Source organism: Mobula hypostoma, chromosome 3 (assembly GCF_963921235.1).
Source record: "Mobula hypostoma chromosome 3, sMobHyp1.1, whole genome shotgun sequence".
Lineage (NCBI taxonomy): Eukaryota > Metazoa > Chordata > Chondrichthyes > Myliobatiformes > Myliobatidae > Mobula > Mobula hypostoma.
Window position 1 is genome coordinate 106736225 of NC_086099.1, and position 19086 is coordinate 106755310.

At 42.0% G+C, this 19086-nt stretch overlaps 1 protein-coding gene across 5 annotated transcripts in view; it reads right to left on the reverse strand.

Annotated features, from left to right (window-relative positions):
- LOC134344184 (synaptopodin-2-like) overlaps positions 1 to 19086 on the reverse strand; it is a 161309-nt gene that overhangs the window by 109696 nt on the left and 32527 nt on the right. The window lies entirely within an intron of this gene.

Genomic DNA, 19086 nt, shown 5'->3' on the forward strand with positions numbered 1-19086 from the left:
CACTCACCAGAATGAGTGGAGTAAGATGAATTTACTTCAATATTTTAAAGGTTCGCTTAGACAGTAATTACACTGCTTCTGTGATTCAAAGCTGAAATTTAAGGCGATAGGTTTAATACATCATTTTTTCTTGTGATTGTGACTTTAAATTGGCCACCATATTTTGAAATCACAGATATGACTTACGTACTTGGTTACTTGCAGAGTGACCCGGCTAATAGAGTTCTTTGTCTCCCCATTGACAACAAAACTCACTGGACCCATAGAACCAAGTGAGTATCTGTGTGATCTATGACCAATCACTGGCAAGGTGACAAAATTGGGAGAGTTTGGGAGACATTGAGTTGGGGTTTCACTTTAAGAGGCTGGTCTGACGTGATGATGTTTTACGTAGCGTTTTAGCGCGCTTTTGGGTGTAGGGTTTGGCGCTCAATAAAATATGTTAAGGGTGTCATTAAACATGCTTTGTTTTATTTGCGAAAGTCTACGCGCTCAAGTTCTGACATCCTAAAGGTCTTTCCACCATCTACTAGAAATGTCAGAATTGCGACGGGATGCGTGATTCAGCCATCACCATGCTTCCCGGTAGGGATGGTCCGAGACGTCGACTGTACTCTCTTCCATAGATACTGCCTGGCCTCTGATGTGCGGTGCCAAACATAGCATTTAATCTGAAGGCCAAAAGCTCAATTTTGGTTTCATCAGGCCATAGACTTCTTCTAGCTGACTTCAGAGTCTTCCCACATCCCTTCTGGCAAACTCTAGCTGAGATTTCATATGAGTTATTTTTCAACAGGGGTTTTCCCTTTGACAGTCTCCCATAAGGCTACGACTTTAGCACTCGGGCAGCAGTTGTTGTATGCATAGTCTCTCCCATTTCCGCTACTGAAGCTTGTTGTCATAAGCCCCTTAGTGGCCTCCCTCACTAGTCCCTTCTTGCACGGTTACTCAGTTTTTGAGGACGGTGTGCTCTAGGCAGATTTGTAGCTGTGCCATATTCTTTGCATTTCTTGATGATTGACTTAACTGTACTCCAAGAGATATTCAGTGTCTGAAATTTTCCTGTACCTATCTCCTGAATTGTGCTTTTCAATAACCTTCTTGCAGAGATCCTTGGAGTGGTCATTTGTCTTTATGGTGTAGTGTTTGCTAGAATACTGACTCGCCAGCAGTTGGACCTTCCAGATATTTTTACTACAAACAGTTGAAACACCTTGACTGCACACAGGTGATCTACTTTTAACTAATAATGTGACTTCTAAAACTTGGCTGCAGGAGTGATGACTTGTCGTGCGTCATATTAAATGGGGTGATCGCTTTGTAGAAATATGTTTTCACAATGGATTTAAATTGGCTTTTTTACATTGATCAACAGAAAAAGATCTTTCATGACAATCGGTGTCAAAAATGCCAAATTAAATCCACTGTGATTGAATGTTATAAAACATGAAAACTTTGAAGAGGATGAATACTTTTTATAGGCATTCTACATTCAACAGCTGTGATTATTACTCGATAAACTGACCACACCCAATTCAAAATGACACCAAACACTTATACTACTAACAGGATAAGGTGCTTTCTCAGTGGCTTTGGAGCCAAATAAGTGAATGCACAAAGTAAAATTGCTGGATTTTCAAACTTTTAAAGACAAAAGTCTTGAGTGGATTTTTTAAAAGTTTCCATTTAACGATCCCATCATCCCATAAGCCAGTTATTCATGATTCACTCCTTAAAAAGGCTGAAAAGACTTCAGCCTCTAATGGAATCCTGAATGGAATGCTGAAGAACTCTGCCCTAAAACTAATGACAACCTTTCACTAAAGCACTGCAAGAATATGTCTGATACTGATCCAATAAAGTGAAAAATAAACAAAGAATAATATCTCCATAGAAGTCAAAAAATACAACCCTGTTACAGAATGCCGAAACAAGTTAATTACAAAGTGATGGAAGGCATTATTGACAATGGAATCAAGTTGCACCTACCAATAACATGCTCTTTAATGTTCGGTTTGGTTACACCCAAACCATTTGTTTTCAAAACTAATTATAGCCTTGGCTCAATTATAAGTATGAAACACAATTCCACTGTGAGGCTCAAGAGACAGGCCCAGAAACATCACAGAAAATGCACAACAGGAACTTCAGTAAACTGATTATCATATGACTGATGAGTAATAAATGTCAATGAAACCCGCATTCCAAAGAAATGAATTCAAAATACCATGTAAAAATGGTAATACTTTAGATGGTTTGTTATGGCGAGAGAATTACTTTCAGAGATTGATTTGTTTTAATATTATGGATGAGACATATGTTTTAAGAATGAATAAAATCCAGAGAAAGGTCTTGAATAGAAAATTATTCTCTTGTATATTCTGAGCTTATCATGATTTTTATGCCAAACTCCACTTCTGAACTTCAGTTCCATTGAAGTTGATAGAACAGGATTCTAGAAGCAGAGTTCAAGTTACATATGTTACTATAGTCCATATTTATATATTGAATGAATCCAGATTTAACTATGATGTAAGCAGTACAGTGTTGGATGACCTCAACTATGCAGAAATTGCAATGAGTTATACAATGTAGTGTTCTGTTAGAGTTGTCTGGTTTAGGGATGACATGTGCATGCATTATTTCAGCCTATCACGCAATACTGTGGAAATGAATTACATAAAAATAACAAAAATCTGCAGATTCTGAAAAAGTGAAATGAAAATATAAAACATTAAAATCACTCAGCAGACAAAGCTATATCTGGGGAATGAGAAACAGAGTTAACATTTCAGGTTGAAGAACCTTTGACAGAACTGGGAAGTGAGAAAGCAAGTTTGTTTTTAGTTTCAGGAATGATTAAAGGTAGTTAGGACAAAGGGAATATCACCCTGAGAAGGTGTGGTGAGTGTTGTTCTGAACATGAGTGCAGATGAAGTCAGCTGAGTAATGCTAATGAGAAGATCAATAATAAAAGGAAGAATAAAGGAACATGAGCGAGAAAAACAAAGACTATGAAATGTAGAGATGTAGGAAATGCTCAGCAAATGTGTTAATGTAGAGTGGAAGTCTGAGCTAATACAGATGAAATTATAGATGGTCTTGTTGAAGTTATGGATATGAGACCTGAAACTCAACCAATGGTTAAAAATTAAATTAATGCCAAGAACATTCTGGTTCTCAATCATCAATTGCCAGAAACAGGGAAGACTTTGTGGTTTGGCATTATATGTTATAAGGAGTAGGGGAAAATTCAGTGTGTAATTAGTTAAAGATAATTTAGGATGATGGAGAGGTCAAAATGTAGATGTAACTAATTCTTCTGTTTTTGAATGTTGTAGAGGGACATGTAGCCATAGGAAGAATACTGAGAATATTGGAATGGCTGTGGGAAGAAATTCTTTGGTGCTTTCCTGGCTGTAACTGAAAAGGTGACATCAGACAAGTGCAACCTTATTCACTCATACAGGAGTGGAGAGATATTAATGTAGTCAATTGTCAAACTTATTAAAGTAAAAAAAAGGGAAAATCATAAGTATGCTCTAATAGATTGTTGCTGTTTCCATTGATACAGCAATTTCAACTGCTCTTTTTAAATGAGAGTTATGCTTCAGTTAGGAGATGTTTCTGAATGCTTTCATGTAAGATTCCACAAACTAACCAATCTCTCACTGCATAATTAAGTTACTGGAGAGACTCTGAAGCTGGTGATATAGAAGTTTTGATTCACACAACAAGCAGGCATTCTGCTAGAGATTCTCACAGTAGAGCCTCACAAATCCAAAAGTACATCACATTTTTATAGCCTTAAAAACCATTTCCATAGTTACAATGACATTGTTTACCTCGATATTTTGGGTTGTTAATGCTTCCTTTGAATTACATATCTATAGTGGGAGATGTGTATTTAATATTTCAGTATATGTGAGTAATATTGTAAATAAGTTTGACTAAGCATTCTTTGTTTAAATAATTCATTATAGGTTGTATGTAAAAGTACATGAATGGCACATGTCATTACACCACCATTTCTTACGTATGCACCACACTAAAGTAAAAAAGTGAAACTTGGACACATCTTTTAGGCTTCCTTGCTTTCCTTTCAGTTAGTTTTTTGTTTTGGAGTTGCAAAACATAACAGGAGATACCTTTGAATGTTCAAATACCTTGGCTGGGGCACTTCCCTAATGGTGCAAATTCCTTAAACCCATCATTGATGCAGGGCAATTAACATACTCCATTGTCTTAAAGTTTGGCTGATGCATATACAATCTCTCAGCCTATGGACCAGCTTAATTTCAATTTACTGCTTGCAATCTACTGAAAGATCTTTTACAGTTATTGCAATTCATGAAAAGTTCTTTACTAAAGAACTGAAAACTAGTTCTTAAGCTAATATCTGCTATATTCACATAACTCTAGAATACCCCCTAACATACCCACATATACGTATACCAGGCCAAATGCTTTGCAATTGTTCTGCCTGTGGTATTCAGCTCCTTTTTCATTGATTGTAGGTATTTCACATCGATATAACGAAAAGCAATCTTTTGTGTGCTAAATGGAATTATTTTACTAAAATTCTTCCTTTGTCATTGGGTTCTTGTTGACTTGATTTGTAATCCTCCTGCACTATTATCGAAATTATAAAACTGAACAACAGGGACTTCAGTAAACTGATTAAAATCAAATACTGCTGATTGTTAGCAGCCTCATTAGAAACGTGCTGTTTATAGTATTCACGAGCCCGTGATACAATCTTGTCCACTAATATGTTCCATGAAAGCAATCTGACATCCTTTCCTAGTCAAGCCTATACACGGTTCTCAGCCAATATGTCATTAACTCTTTAATGTCCTCGCAATTGTTACGTACCCCGTAACTGGGTTGCCAAACCAGCAGAAATGGATCACTCAGTTGGAGGCTGGATTACTAGAACTAAGAAAGTTTTATTAAAGAAACAAGCAACACAGTACTCTAATCAAAAGGATAATAAATGCAACAGTTCAGCAATGATAAACATACATGTACACAGAATTAAGATAACAGGATCAATCCAGCTCTATCGTTGTCTAGGGGTAAATGACCAGTTTCAAAGTGACGCAAAGTTCAGTTCAATTTAGTTCAGTTCAGTTCGCAGTAATCGCTGCCGTGGCGATGGACAGTGGGGGGAAGGAGAGAGAGAGCAAAACGAATGAATATTCAAAACGACTTCCACACAGACCTTCGCAGTCAGCTTTCGGGCGAGTCCTTTGTGATGTCATCTGAGGTCACCAACCGTGACCCCTCCGTTTCCAGATACGAATCGTTTCCCTGCGGTGAACCTGGCACCCAGGCAAGGGTGGACACACACCAGGTTCCCGCCGATCGTGCCTTTCCACTCTGTGCGTCTATGTCCCGATACTTCCCATCGACTTGTGAGAGACGCACCACTTCCAGGGTCTTGTTACCTCGGGTGTTGTGTGTGTGTGTCCTGCCTTAGCAAACCTGTCCCTTTTTGTCCCCCTGCTGGGGTATCGCCTGTCCATCACTTCAAACAGTTCAGGGTTCAAAGGGGGAGCCGCTCTTGACAGCTCTCCTTCCTTCATTAACATCTCCAAATGCTGCTCTATTGTTTTCCTTATCTCTCTCTCTCCTGAAGACAGGTGGCAGACCAACTGCTGATTCCACTGGTGCCAGCACAGGACAGCTACATCGTAATCTATGTGTATTCTTGTCACACTTCCCCCCTTTAAGGATTTTTACCGGGGGGTAAAAATTACAAACATGAATACATTATTTGATACACACACAAATATACATCTTTATCAGCTATTTAGCTAATACAGCGAGTTTGAAGTTGTCAACACCTGACGGACAGTCAGCCATCACATTTTCTGTTCCTTTTATATGTGTTATTAATGATCCCTTAGACCAGGCTCCAACTTAGCAAACTTCATAGTGGCCAAAAACACTGATGAATTGTGATCAATGTAACCTCTCATTTGGTTTTGTCCCGGACCACAATAACAAGGGTCGTCCCATTCCGACTTAGTTTTCTCTCGCAAGGGCTTAGTAGGAGGGGGAGGGGTAGTGACCGCAGAGTTATTGCAAAACTTCCTACAGTACCCCACCATTTCCAAGAGCCTTCTGAGGGCCCTCTTGTCTGTCGGGGTTGGGATGTCAGAGATAGCCCGCACTTTAGCTTGCATCGCTGCCAGCTGCCCCTGTGTCACCACAATTCCCAGATAAGTGACCTTCGTGTGGCGGAACTCATTTTTTTCAAGGTTCACTATCAAGCAGGCTTCAGACAGCCGTATTACATCGCCAATACACACCTCTGTGTTCGTCAGCCCTTTAGTCACTGAATTACTCATTCTATATAGTGGTGCTCGCTAGGCTGACTTGTGTAACAGACACCACCCAATGTCCCAGTTCTTTGCATCGCCTCGGGATAATCAAACACACATGTGCGAGTCACTTATACTTCTCCTAAAGAGTCGCTTTGTTCGGGGATCAAGGGAGAGACCTTATCAGCAGAGCTGGCCAAAACATTAGCCTTCTCGCATCTGGTCGATACCATACTCATCTTTTCAAAATGGCTTTTTTCTCTTATCGGGGGACCCTAGCTTCATTGATTTCCTCGCTAACACCGACTAGGTTTGTTAGCATATCAAAAGCCTGTGACCGTCTCAGTTCGCGTCGGTCATAATCAATAACATCCTTCCCCCTAAGCAGCCAGTAAACCTCTTTCATGATTCCACCAACTGTTTCCTCCAGCACCGCAAAATGTCCACCGGGGGGTACCTTGTGGGCCAGGTTAAAAACCTCATCCCCATAACTCTTTTGCACCACCCCCCATTCCTCATCTGCGGGCACGGTACTTGGTCTCCCTTTCTTCCTTAGCACTTCCTCCTCCACACACTAGCCTACTGGTTCCCTCGTTAATCCTGCGTCAGAGAGAGCTGTCTCCACCAAAACCATCAGCCCCTCATCTCGCTCCTGCGCCTGCACAAATTCCTTCCTGGCTAATGCTAAATCTGTCTCAGCTCCCTCACTACCTCTGGTCTCACTACACTCCTTCTTTTCACTTTCTACCCCCTTCTCGTACAAGGCTGGCAGAAACGTCTCAGCTAAATTTACTACCGCGGTCCCAGGATGAACCTGTGTCCATGGGCGGGGCCTCAATGCTGGCAGGCTGACCTGTCAATCTCACTGCTTCAAACACGATTCCCCCGGGAAGGTCATTACCGAGCAAGACTTCCACGCCTTTCATCGGTAATTCGGGCCTCACCCCGATCGTGACTAGTCCAGAGACCAGGTTGCTTTGTAAGTGTATCTGGTGCAAAGGCACGGCTTCCGTCCCTTCCCCAACACCTTTGACCTTGACCTCCCCGGTCTGGGTCTCTGAGCTAAACTCTAATACACTCTTCAGTATTAGTGACTGACACGCTCCCGTGTCTCTCCAGATCCGCACTGGAACTGGTTTTAACCCCTCCTTCACTGACACCAATCCAGCCGAGATAAACCTCTCGCGCCCTTCCTGAATTTTGGCAGAACTGTCCTGTCCTAGCGGTTCGTTTACCAGCTCGATACAGCCAGTCAAAATCGCCGTTTTTCCTTTTCCCGTCTCCTTCTTTGGGGCAAAGCACCTGGACGCAAAGTGTCCGACTCTCCCACAATTATCACAGACGACCCCAGGAGACTTCCCACCAGTCTGCTCCCGGTCTACGTTATCCTTCTCACTAGTCCCCAGCTTCCTTTCTGCCTTTTATGGCGGACTCTCCCCGCTGTCCTGACTACCCTTCTGGTAGCCTTTACTCGGGGCAAACTTCATTTTATGCATCAACGCATACTCATCCGCTAACTTAGCAGTTGCGGCTAACGTGGCTGCCTCTTTCTCATCTAGGTAGGGTCTCATACCCTCAGGGACACAACCTTTAAACTGCTCAATCAGGATCAGCTGTAGCAATCTGTCATAATCCCCCTTTACCCCCTTCGAGGTGCACCAACGCTCACAATATGTCTGCATCTCACGGGCAAACTCTAAATACGTGCGGTCCCATTGCTTACTCGCATTCCGGAACCTCTGCCGGTATGCCTCCGGGACCAACTCATAAATCCTGAGGATGGCCTCTTTCACCACCTCATACCTCTGGGCATCCTCCGCGGACAAAGCTGAGTAAGCTTGTTGGGCTTTCCCTTTCAATACACTCTGAAACAAAACAGCCCACTTATCCTTCGGCCAGTCCTGACTTATAGCCACTTTTTCGAAATGGAGAAAGTACCGATCCACGTCGGTATCGTCAAATGGAGGAACCAGCCTAACCTCCTGGGTCGCCCGGAACCCTCCATCTTGGTTTGGCACGGGCCCCTGCTTTGCCCTTATCCTTAACTTCTCCAGCTCGAATTCCCTTTCCCTCTGTTTCTCCAACTGCCTCTCTTCTCACTCCAACTGTCTCTCTCTCTCTCTTTTTCCTGCCTTTCTAACTGTTTCTCTTTCTCCCGCCTTTCTAACTCTCTCTCTTTCTCTTGCCTTTCTAACTCTCTCTCCTCTTCTCGCTCCAACTGCCGTACCCGGAACTCGTGCTCGAGTCTCAGTTTTTCAAGCTGCACCTGTACCGCGTCTCCGGCAGGTTTTTCAATAGACACCACCTCCAGTTCGCCTTTGGGAAACACACCTTTAGATACATAGTGCTCTACGATAGCTCTGTGTATCTCCTCTCTCCTCATTGTCGACTTCCCCTTAGCAAGATTCAACCGTTTGGCCACAGCTACCAATTCTGATTTCCTGGCATCCTCTAATGCCTCCAAGATCGGCACCTTTATAATTTCCTCAGCCTCCATTTCTGCTGTTTGTCTTTTCTTTCTTTCGGGAATTTTTGACCCAATCAATTTACTCCATCCCAAATTTAGCATTCAAAATCCTGGACGAGAACCCCACTTATGTTTCGTACCCCGTAACTGGGTTGCCAAACCAGCAGAAATGGATCACTCAGTTGGAGGCTGGATTACTAGAACCAAGAAAGTTTTATTAAAGAAACATGCAACACAGTACTCTAATCAAAAGGATAATAAATGCAACAGTTCAGCAATGGTAAACATACATGTACACAGAATTAAGATAACAGGATCAATCCAGCTCTATCGTTGTCTAGGGGTAGATGACCAGTTTCAAAGTGACGCAAAGTTCAGTTTAATTTAGTTCAGTTCAGTTCGCAGTAATCACTGCCGTGGTGATGGACAGTGGGGGGAAGGAGAGAGAGAGCAAAACGAATGAATATTCAACACAGCTTCCACACAGACCTTCGCAGTCAGCTTTCGGGCGAGTCCTTTGTGATGTTATCTGAGGTCACCGACTGTGACCCCTCCGTTTCCAGATACGAATTGTTTCCCTGCGGTGAACCTGGCACCCAGGCAAGGGTGGACACACACCAGCTCCCGCCGATCGTGCCTTTCCACCCTGTGCGTCTATGTCCCGATACTTCCCACCGACTTGTGAGAGACGCACCGCTTCCAGGGTCTTGTTACCTCGGGTGTCGTGTGTGTGTCCTGCCTTAGCAAACCTGTCCCTTTTTATCCCCCTGCTGGGGTATCGCCTGTCCATCACTTCAAACAGTTCAGGGTTCAAAGGGGGAGCCGCTCTTGACAGCTCTCCTTCCTTCATTAACATCTCCAAATGCTGCTCTATTGTTTTCCTTATCTCTCTCTATCCTGAAGACAGGTGGCAGACCAACTGCTGATTCCACTGGTGCCAGCAAAGGACAGCTACATCGTAATCTATGTGCATTCTTGTCACACAATCTACTCAGTTCTGCAATTATAACTACAGTTAAAAAGAAAAGGAATAAAACCAGATGGATCACTGAGCATTTACCAGATATTAATTTCTGACACATCAAGTTGATCTTGCAGAACACTCCTCACAGTCATTTTGGTCTGGTGTTGTATTGGGAGAGCTGTCCTACAGATAAGACATACAATAACCAAAGATAGCTGTACTCACAGAATCTCACTTGAAAGAAAAGAAGCTGGACTTCTGGGCATCCTGGATGCCTTGTCCACCAGCAGGATAGATACAAGAGATTGCAACACACTGGTATGTGGGCAGGAGAGAGTAGCACTGGCAATCCTCAACATTAATTCTACATTCTAAGAAGTCTCATGGCATCAGAAACAGGTGAATTGATTATGGGGAGCAAGGACATGGCAGAATAATTGAATAATTACTTTGGTTCTGTCTTCACTAAGGAGGACATAAATAATCTTCCGGAAATAGTAGGGGACAGAGGGCCCAGTGAGATGGAGGAACTGAGGGAAATACATGTTAGTAGGGAAGTGGTGCTAGGTAAATTGAAGGGATTAAAGGCAGATAAATCCCCAGGGCCAGATGGTCTGCATCCCAGAGTGCTTAAGGAAGTAGCCCAAGAAATAGTGGATGCATTAGTGATAATTTTTCAAAACTCGTTAGATTCTGGACTAGTTCCTGAGGATTGGAGGGTGGCTAATGTAACCCCACTTTTTAAAAAAGGAGGGAGAGAGAAACCAGGGAATTATAGACCGGTTAGCCTAACATCGGTGGTGGGGAAACTGCTAGAGTCAGTTATCAAAGATGTGATAACAGCACATTTGGAAAGCGGTGAAAGGAAAATCATGTCTGACGAATCTCATAGAATTTTTTGAGGATGTAACTAGCAGAGTGGATAGGGAAGAACCAGTGGATGTGGTATATTTGGATTTTCAAAAGGCTTTTGACAAGGTCCCACACGGGAGATTAGTGTGCAAACTTAAAGCACACGGTATTGGGGGTAAGGTATTGATGTGGATAGAGAATTGGTTAGCAGATAGGAAGCAAAGAGTGGGAATAAACGGGACCTTTTCAGAATGGCAGGCAGTGACTAGTGGGGTACTGCAAGGCTCAGTGCTGGGACCCCAGTTGTTTACAATATATATTAATGACTTGGATGAGGGAATTAAATGCAGCATCTCCAAGTTTGCAGATGACACGAAGCTGGGTGGCAGTGTTAGCTGTGAGGAGGATGCTAAGAGGATGCAGGGTGAATTGGATAGGTTAGGTGAGTGGGCAAATTCATGGCAGATGCAATTTAATGTGGATAAATGTGAAGTTATCCACTTTGGTGGCAAAAACAGGAAAACGGATTATTATCTGAATGGTTGCCGATTAGGGAAAGGGGAGGTGCAACGAGACCTGGGTGTCATTATACACCAGTCATTGAGAGTGGGCATGCAGGTACAGCAGGCGGTGAAAAAGGCAAATGGTATGCTGGCATTTATAGCGAGAGGATTCGTGTACAGGAGCAGGGAGGTACTACTGCAGTTGTACAAGGCCTTGGTGAGACCACACCTGGAGAATTGTGTGCAGTTTTGGTCCCCTAATCTGAGGAAAGACATCCTTGCCATACAGGGAGTACAAAGAAGGTTTACCAGACTGATTCCTGGGATGGCAGGACTTTCATATGATGAAAGACTGGATGAACTAGGCTTATACTCGTTGGAATTTAGAAGATTGAGGGGGGATCTGATTGAAACATATAAGATCCTAAAGGGATTGGACAGGCTAGATGCTGGAAGATTGTTCCCGATGTTGGGGAAGTCCAGAACGAGGGGTCACAGTTTGAGGATAAAGTGGAAGCCTTTTAGGACCGAGATTAGGGAAAACTTCTTCACACCGAGAGCGGTGAATCTGTAGAATTCTCTGCCACAGAAAACAGTTGAGGCCAGTTCATTGGCTATATTTAAGAGGGAGTTAGATATGGCCCTTGTGGCTAAAGGGATCAGGGGGTATGGAGGGATGGCTGGTGCAGGGTTCTGAGTTGGATGATCAGCCATGATCATACTGAATGGCAGTGCAGACTCGAGGGGCCGAATGGCCTACCTGCACCTATTTTCTATGTTTCTATGTTTCTATCAGGTCAAACAAGAAGACTTCATTCTTATTAGTGCCTACAGTCCTCCTTCAGCAGGAATTGGCGTTCCTGCATGTTGAAAAGAAACGTAGAAGAAAGTAGCAAGGGCATGGAATGTACTCTGGATCAAGAGACTTCAAAATTTATCGCCAAGAATGTCTTGGTATCACAGCCAGACAGTAGAGACCTGAGGATGGTAGATCTTGATTAGTAAAAGCATCAGAAGTTACGGGAAGAAGGCAGGAGAATGGGATTGAGGGGGATAAATAAAGCAGTCATGATCGATGGGCCAAATAGCCTGATTCTGCTCCTATGTCTGATGGTCTTATGGTCCTGACAGACTAAGATGCTAGACTAGATATGCAACAAGTATGTGAGAACCAAAACAAGGAGCATGCATACTTGATTAACATCCTCACTAGTCTAACTCTGGCAGATGTATCCATCCACAAGAACAGTGGTAGAAGTGACCTTTGCACAGTTCTTGTAGAGACAAAGTTCATGATTACACAAGGGCAACTTCCATGTTATTGTGTGGCACTATTTTGCTGAAAAACAGAGATGCCAAACAGACCTAGTAACTCAAAACTTGGCATCTGTGTGGCTCTAGTAGTGGGAGACTACTACACATTGGAATCCCAAAGTCTCACCATTGCATTACCATCAAGCCAGGGATCAATTCTGTTTCAATGTAGAGAGCAAAAGGATATGCTGTGAACACCACTAGTACACTGTACGTTAAAAAGATGAGAACACAGCCTCGTGAAGCAGTAATAGAGGTTTATGTGCATGCTAAACAGCAAAAACTGCATGCAGCAGATAGAACTAAGCAATATCATACTGACAGATTAGATTAAAGCTCTGCCGTGAAGTCATGGATGATGGTGAACAATTAAGCAGCTAACAGAAAGAGGATGCTCCAGGTAGTTGTGCATCCAGAACAATAGCTCAGTCCAGTATGTTTATGATAGAGTGGCTGAAACATTATTAACGTTGTTTAGCTAGAAATGCCCAGCAGAGGATCATCTCAGCTTCATCTGAGATCCCCGCCTTCACAGAGCCAGTCTCTAAATAATTTGGTTCACATCCTGTGATGCCAAGAAACAGCTAAGATATTGGATACAAAAAAGGGACAGAACCAGACAACATCCCAGCCAATAAGCTGAAGACCTACACTCCTGAATTACATGTGCCACTAGCCAGATCCTTGTGGTCCTATTGCAACTTTGGCATACTGTATACTCAACAATCTGGAAAATTGCCAAGTTACATCATGTTCACAAAGTGCAGGATAAATCAAATCCAAGTAACTACTATCCAGTTTGTCTACTTTCAATCATTAGTAATGAGATAGAAGTTGTCTTTGATGGTTCTATTAAACAGCACTTACTCACCAATGCAAGGTTTAGGTTTTGCCAGGACCACCTGAGTCCATACAAAGTGTGGAATACTGGAGGTGAGGTGAGAGTAACTGCCCTTGACAGCAAGGCAGTATTTGATTGGCTAATCCTTAAAGTGCCATGATAAAGCTAAAGTCAATTGCAATCAAAATGTATTTCATCCAAGTCATACCTTGCATAAATAAAGATGGTTGTGTTTGTTAGAGGCTGGTCATCTCCAGATGCCCACAACAGGAGTTCCTGAAGAGAGTCTATTCATTTCATTCCTAATTTTTTAAAATTTCCTCCAGTGTATCCTGTGCCAAACTCAATTTGTGGTTTTGTTTTCTAGTTCCTTCAGCTTATTTTGTAATTCCTCTAATGTTTTATTCCTTTTTTTTCTTATATGAAAATATTGCTATAATTTTCCCTCTTAAGACAGCCTTCGGAGTATCCCATAGAATGGGAGGTGAAACCTCTCCATTATCATTGAATTCTAAGTAAAGACCAATTTCTTTTTTAATTTGTTCCTTAAAATAGGGATCATTGAGTAGACTTGAATTTGGTTTCCAAATAGTAATCTTTGGTTGTAGGTCAAAATCAACAGATAAATATATAGGTTCCTGGTCACTTACATCTATTGTCCCAATTCCACAGGTGATTATTTTGTCTTTACCTTTTCCAAATGTTATGAAATAGCCTATTCTTGTATATACGGAATGGGGGGGGGGGCAGAATAATGAGTGTAATCCCTTCTGTCGGGGAAAAGGTCCCTCCATATATCAATTAGACCAACATCCTCAAAAAGAGTGTTAACTTCCTTATGTAAGGACTTTGTTTCATAAGTTTTTCTATTGGACGAGTCTAACTTTGGTTGTAATTGTAAATTTAAGTCTCCCCCACATATCAAGAGACCTTCTTTTTCTGTTACCATAATATTAGTAGTTTTCTGGAAGAAACTAATCACTTCCTGGGGGTGCGTATATATTCAGCAAAATAACTGGATTTCCGTCTGTATTCCCCCTTACCAGAATATATCTGCCCTCCTTATCTCCCATGTCGAATACTTTTTCAAAATTTAGCTTGCTTGAGATGAGAATAGCAACTCCTCTTCTATGTCCTGATTTATATGAGGAGAAAAACAAATTAGTGAAGCCCATTCTCTTTAATTTTCCATGCTCATTATCACTTAAGTGAGTTTCCTGTAAATATACAACTTTGTACATGGGCTTGTTCTTTTTTCATTTTTGATAGAATTTTACTGTGTTTGATTGGATTCAACAGCCCATTGACAATGAAACAAATGAATTTTACCTTGTCCTTAGCCATGTGTATTTATCTGTTAGTATATCATTGAAATTTGCAGAATCTAACTTAATCGATCTACTCCCTGAACAAATAAGAGCCAAGAAATGCAAATAATAAAAATAAAAGTAATGAAGGTGTGATTCCAAGGCTGGGGTCTCTAGATGACCCTGGGTTGAGCTAGAAGAAACATTTAGCCGTGGGGGATAGGCCCTCCTTCCTGTGAGTTGAGGGCCCCTGCTGCAGTACCTATAAAGGTAAGTAGAAAAATCTATGTCCACTATACAGAAATGATTTCCCGGTGTATTCCTCCTGTGACGAGAATACACATAGATTAAGATGTTAGCTGTCCTGTGCTGGCACCAGTGGGATCAGCAGTTGGTTTGCCACCTGTCTTCAGGTGAGAGAGAGATAAGGAAAACAATGGAGCACCATTTGGAGATATTAATGAAGGGGAAGGAGAGCTGTCAAGATCGGTTCCCCCTTTGAACCCTGAACTGTTTGAAGTGATGGACAGGCGATACCCCAGCAGGGAGATAAAAAGGGACAGGTTCACTAAGGTAGGACACACATGACACCCGAGGTAACGAGACCCTGGAAGTGGTGCGTCTCTCACAAGTCGGTGGGAAGTTTTGGAAGGCCGGTTGCGGGACCAGGCCATAGGCGCACAGGGTGGAAAGGCATGATCGGCGGGAACCTGGTGTGTGTTCACCCTTGCCTGGGTGCCGGGTTCACCGCAGAGAAACGACCGTATCTGGAAACGGAGGGGTCACGGTCGGTGACCTCAGATGACATCACAAAGGACTCGCCCGAAAGCTGACTGCGAAGGTCTGTGTGGAAGCCGTTTTGAATATTCATTCGTTTTGCTCTCTCTCTCCTTCGCCCCACTGTCCATCGCCACGGCAGCAATTACTGCGAACTGAACTGAACTAAATTGAACTGAACTTGGCGTCACTTTGAAACTGGTCATTTACCCCTAGACAACGATAGAGCTTGATTGATCCTGTTATCTTAATTCTGTGTACATGTGTGTTTATCATTGCTGAACTGTTGCATTCATTATCCTTTTGATTAGAGTACTGTGTTGCTTGTTTCTTTAATAAAACTTTCTTAGTTCTAGTAATCCAGACTCCAACTGAGTGATCCATTTCTGCTGGTTTGGCAACCCAGTTACGGGGTACGTAACACTCCCATGTATATATTCTCATTTAGGTGGGAGAAAAGGAGTGAATGAATGAATTTTTAAAAATTGAGTAATATAAAATCCACATTATAATACGTATTTCTCGAGATAGATATATCACCGTCTATTTTTACTTCTGTTTACTTTATCAGCACTTTTAAAGCTAGCCCAACCTTATGGCTCTTCTGGAGGAGGTGAGGGCTGTCTTCGGAGAACTCGGTCTCTTCCTAATATCCTTTTCTCATCCTCCTCCCGTCCCATGCTTTCTTGTTTCTCTTACTATTTCCCAAGCAGATCGGGATAACTGCTCAACCAGGCTTTCCCTCGGTCTGACCATGCTAATGGGCAGCTTGCTGTTGTTCATGTCTGTAGTCGCCTCTTCCACCGTCTGATATAGCTGTATCCCTTATTCCTTCCATTTCTGTAGGACCACCAGGGGGTAATCTTGATCGAAGTATATTAACTTCCCATTCCAAAACACCATCTTCTTACCCCAGGCCCTTCATAGAATCTTCACCTTGCTCTTGAATCAAAGGAATCTAAGTACTATTGAGCGCGGCTTACTTTCTCTGTCTCCAGGAGGCCTCAGGTCGAGCTCACGATGCGCCCTCTCAATTTCAATTTCCATAGTCGGGGGAATCTGCAGCGCGTCCCGCAGCAGCTTTTCTACAAACTCCATCATCGACAGCCCCTCTGCTCCTTCGGGAACATTGTAAATCCTGATATTTTTTTGTCGCAATCTTTCCTCCTGGTCAAGCAATTTACTTTCCTGTTGATATAATATTTTTATCGTCTTACTTAGTATCTGTTCCACGTTTTGCACGCGATCTTCCACCTTCTCAATTCGTGTCTCTGCCATTGCTATTTTCTGATTGACGTTGGCGAGCTCTGACTTGATATCATTGAGTTGCTGTTTTATATCTTTTTGGACATCCCTTATCTCTTCCAAAATCCTTATCATATTTGCCGCTTCGCCTGAACGAGGCCCCCATGTCAGCCTTGCCACCACGCACACATGCACGAGAGCTGCTCGTTGTGCCTCTCTCTTTTTGAAAGATCTCACATTTGATAGATTAACGGGGCAAAATATGCTGTTTTCCAGAGGAGCTATTGATTTAAGCTGCCATTCTGGAATATGATGTCACCGTAACCCTCTCATATATCCACTTCCAAATCTGAAGGGTGATAGCACACTGTTTATTGCCTTGGATCAATGAAGCATCAACAACTTTGAAGGAGCTCAGCACTATCCCAGACAAAGCAATTGTGTGATCGGAAACCCATGACCCACCCTACTAGAAAGAAAAGAGCAGCAAACACATAGAAACATCATCATCTGCAGGTTCCCCAGTTGCACACATTCCTGATTTGAAAAAATATGGTTGATGGTTAATCACTGTTGGGCCAATATCCTGAAACTCCCTATCCAACAGCACTTTAAAGAGTACTGCCTAAAAAAAACATATCCTTACCCATAAAGACTTTGCAAAGTGTCACTTATATGATACTGTAAAGATGTAGAAGAAGGCCTTGTGGTTGGATGACACTAAAGTGGAACTCTCGGCCTCTACACTAAGCAACACCTATGGTATAATACTACACTTCAGCCAGGTAATATGATCCCTACTGTAAAGTATGGTGGAGGTAGCATCATGCAATGGGAATGCTTTTCAGCAGCAGGGACTGGAAATCTGGTCAGGATTACAGTAAATGGAAGATGAATGCTGCTAAATACAGAGAGATCTTTGATTTTTTAAAAACAAAACAACTTGCTAACCTTTGCCAGAAAGCTTAAACTGGGGAGGAAGTTCATCTTTCAGCAGTGCAATGACCCGAAGCACACTGCTAGAGCAACCATGGCTTCAGATGAAGAAAATTGGTGTCCTTGAGTGGCCCAGTCAGAGTCCTGACCCTTACTCAATCTTTATACTTTATACTTCATTGTCGCCAAACAATTGGTACTAGAATATACAATCATCACAGCAATATTTGATTCTGTGCTTCACACTCCCTGGATTACAAATATTAAATACTAAAGATATTAAAAATAGTTAAAATTAGTAAATATTAAAAATTTAAATCATAAATCATAAATAGAAAATAGAAAAATGGGAAGTAAGGTAGTGCAAAAAAACAGACAGGCAGGTCCGGATATTTGGAGGGTACAGCCCAGATCCAGGTCAGGATCCATTCAGCAGCCTTATCACAGTTGGAAAGAAGCTGTTCCCAAATCTGGCCGTACGAGTCTTCAAGCTCCTGAACTTTCTCCCGGAGGGAAGAGGGATGAAAAGTCTGTTGGCTGGGTGGGTCGTGTCCTTGATTATCCTGGCAGCACTGCTCTGGCAAGATCTCAAGATCGCTGTTCGCCATCGTTCCCCAACTAACCTGGCACAGCTTGAGCAATTTTACAAGGAAAAATGGGCAAATCTTGCTCTATCATGTTGTGCAAAGCTAATAGAGACTTATCCAAAAAGACTATTGGATGTAATAGCTACGAGATGTATTTCAGTTAGGTACCGAGTAAAGAGGGATGCACATTTTTGAACTGCTAAGACATTTCAGTTATTGAATTTTCAGTTTTTTCATGCTTTACAATTTCCCCTGTTCTTTGGGCTGTACTGTTTAAAAAAAAGGAACATATGATTCACAAATAAAAATTCTTAGTTAAATTGATGAAAATCCCTGGTTCTGTACTCATATAAGTACACAAAGGATTGGGGCTGAATACCTTTTCCGGGCACTGAACAGTCAGAGTGTCCATTGATCATTGATAATCACTCTGTGTCTAAACTTGAGATGTTGGACCTGGAGCCCATTGCAAACAAAACTGAGTAGAGAACTATTTGCTAGCTCTGAATACATTGCTAGCTCAGAACAGATTGGCAAGTATGAGGTTGTAGACATCTCTAAAACTTGGCTAAAAGATGGCTGCCATTGGGAGTTGAATGTCCAAGGATATATGGTGTATTGGAAAGATGGTTCTCAACCCTCTTTTTTGGATCAAGCCTATCTAGTCTGGAAAACAAAAGGTATAATACGATTTTCTGATTTATTTTTGGATAATTGTTTTATGTCTTTTGAACAATTATCAAATAAATATAATTTACCTAGATCCGATTTCTTTAGATATTTACAGATTAGAAACTTATTAAATTCTGTTCTTATTACCTTTCCGATTTCATATTCATCAGATATAATGGAAAGAATTCTGAATTTAAATCCTTTTCAGAAAGGTTCAATTGCAATAATTTATAATATAATTATGAAAATAAATCCAGATGTATCGAATTCAATTAAAAATGACTGGGAAAGG